Source organism: Trematomus bernacchii, unplaced genomic scaffold (genome assembly GCF_902827165.1).
Source record: "Trematomus bernacchii unplaced genomic scaffold, fTreBer1.1, whole genome shotgun sequence".
Classification (NCBI taxonomy): Eukaryota; Metazoa; Chordata; class Actinopteri; order Perciformes; family Nototheniidae; genus Trematomus; species Trematomus bernacchii.
The window spans coordinates 649,468-652,755 of record NW_022987724.1 but is presented as its reverse complement, the minus strand read 5'-3'; positions in this window follow the sequence as shown (position 1 = coordinate 652,755).

Below are 3,288 nucleotides of genomic sequence, written 5' to 3'. Positions count from 1 at the left end.
AAAAAAAATGTAATCTGTGTAAGCCGTAGTACTGTAAAAAGCACGACCAATCATTTTAGCCGGCCCGGCTAAAATAACTGGATGGCCTACCTGCCTGTCAGCCTTCCATCTGTGCACAAACTTATCTCGTGCCCTCATTGGTCATGTGCGCGTTCGTGTGTGTTGGAGGAGGGGCTCTGTAAGGAAGTGGCAGATTTTTTCCGGTTGTGTATTTTCAAATTCTAGCGCACTCGAGCTGGTTTCTCCAAAATTACCTACCCCACCTTTAAGGACAATAAATGTGCGTTTTCCTGTTCATTTATTGATCTTGACTAATAACTTAGATTTAGGGTTAATTATCTTTTTATATTTAAATTTAAACGGCATTTTAGGAGTCATGGCAACTTTATTTCGGCCTCTAGATGGCAGTGTTTGATAAAGTGCCAGGAACAGTTTCAGCATGAACTCCTTTCAGCCTTTCTTCATAGATGAGTAACATTTTAGATTGTGTTAAATGAGCTTCAAAACTAAAATATGACTTTCATGTTGTCTAGCAGGACCAGAGATGTATGTCTTATGTACATTTATTGCATATTTATAACCAAATTAAGATTTGTGTCTCTAAAAAGTGAACTGTAAGTACTGTAAATGTCCAGTTTTATTATTTGTGTGCTCTGATTAAAACGGTTATATGCAGTGAAGCTGAAAAAAAAAAAAAAGATTTTAAGATGCAACCATATTTAATATTGTATGACAAATAAACATGTGAGCCTTTGAGGAGGATCTGAATGGACTCTGGGAATATGGGAAATAAAGGAATGATTGACAATGGGTAAAGTCATGATAAATGAGCATCGTTTGTTATTTCTGTTAAGTGGCAAATCTGTGATTAAATGTGTAAAAAGTGAAGGGCTTTAGGTCTTTGAGTCCTTACCTATTATTACACTTACCCATGTTACATATTGCAATGAAAAATATTTTAACATAACATTGTCAATTATAAATCGTCAAATTGTTTGACCTATAAAAATATCAGAAAAGAATCTAAAAACCAAAACTGCAATAGTCATATTTTATATTTTGCCCAAAACTCAAAGTTTTTAATATCATTGTAAAAAAAGATACTTACCAAATATTAGGGGATTACACATGAGAAACTTAAACCAGTGAATCTTTTGCTAAAGATATATAATGAAAAGATTATTGAAGTAGTTGCTAATTGCTTTTCTGTATCAATATGTCTTAATTACTGCATCTCTTTCCTCCAAAGTTGTAAAGGTTCAAGTTGTCTTCGCTGTGGTGTAATACCGTCCTCTGACAGCAGAGGGCGCTCTCTGGCTCTCAATCAGCTGCTCCTGAGAAAAGGATCTGCTCTTTGAAAAAAAGTTACAAATCAAAACCAGAGGTGGGAAAAGTACTCAGACTTTGTACTTAAGTAAAAGTAGAAGTACCAGAGTGTAGGAATACTTTGTTACAAGTAAAGGTCCTGCATTCAAAATGTTACTCAATTAAAACTACAAAAGTATCAGGATCAAAATATAGTTAAAGTACCAAAAGTTAAAGTATTCATTATACAGATTGGTCCATTTCAGAATAATATATATGATATGTTTGATCGTTATTGATCATTAAAGTGTTATCAAAGCTGGTAAAGGTGCAACTAGTTTGAATGACTTATATAGCTTGTGAATTTACTCCAGGTGGAACTAAAGTCTGATTTAAGACTTGATTATATTTCACTTCATAAAAGTACACCATTCACCTCTGAATTGTAGTGGAGTACACTACAAAGTAACAAAAAAAGTACCTCAAATTGTACTTAAGTACAGTACTTGAGTAAATCTACTTGGTTACTTTACACCACTGTCAAAACTCGTTGTGTTAAACAGGTAAACACACAAGAGGGAAACTCCACTACAGTTTTTTTTAGGTGACAAATATCAGAATATACTCCTAATAACAGTAACTTGTCACCTGAGAGTCTAAATAAAGGCATTAGAAAGGTCAAAGGTCGTAAGTGTGCAGAGAAATATCTTGATGTCCTGAATCCTGAATTTCTGTTGTATACCTTAAAACACAAGAAATATCGTTTTAAAGAAGGTATCCATTCAATGATTAAATTGTATTCCTGTCTTTTGAATTCAATCTGATTGTATTACATGCTATAAGGATACAAATTTGATATATAATTTAACTTTTCATGTTCAGTTGGAAGGTTTGTAAGTCATGCTTATGCCTTCTCTGTGTTTCTTTTCAGCTTTCTTTCTTTATCATAATGTCACTTAATTCTGCGGGACACAACCAGCTTGATATTGCAGGCTACTACTTCTACAAAGTATTTAAAAGCAAAGCTGATTTTTCTTTATGCATGCGGCTTTCAGTCCACTTATTGTGGTTTCACCCCGCTTGCTACTACATCCAACAATACAGGCGGTGCACTCACAGAGCAATTTCCCCCCCCGCAAATTTTGCAATGCGGATGTCAATATGGACGTTCAGCAGGAGAAACTCATTACACTGTGTGTGTGTGTGTGTGTGTGTGTGTGTGTGTGTGTGTGTGTGTGTGTGTGTGTGTGTGTGTGTGTGTGTGTGTGTGTGTGTGTGTGTGTGTGTGTGTGTGTGTGTGTGTGTGTGTGTGTGTGTGTGTGTGTGTGTGATATATCTATTTTCTTTGAAATATGCCTGCACTTAAATACTATCCATTACTAAACAATGTGGGTTATAATGTGGTCAATAATTCAGATGCACTCTAAAATCCATCATGGAGATTTTTAGAGGAAGACCATAGGCTACAAGAAAGACTAAAATACACCCAGAAAGACAAACAGTTTTAAATTCTCTTACACAAGATTAAAAAGGAAGCCTATATAAGATGAGGACAGTGGATTGCCTTTTCTCTTGTGTGCCTTGACACATACAGTAGACTTGACTTTTGTCTTACAAAGAAGGGCTGATGCAGTTTTGAAATGCAGGGAATAACACATTTTGCAATAAAGTCAAGACAATACCTTTGTTGTGCTGCGGAGCATAATTCTGCCTTTTATACAAAACCCTTTTTTGTCACGCTTCAAAGCACTCTGTAAACAACCTGTTCATGTTTGTTCTTGTTCATGTCAACATGTACAGTTGTCCCCTGTGTTTTCAAAAATCTCTCCTCCCTCAATTTCTGTTTGCTCATTTTATTACCACGGGATTTTTGTATAAAATGACCTTATGGCTCCCAAAAAGTGCACTTTACTTGCACTACATTCCTTTGAGCTACTATACAAAAGAAGTAAAACACATGTATAGAACTGATAAATATTGAGG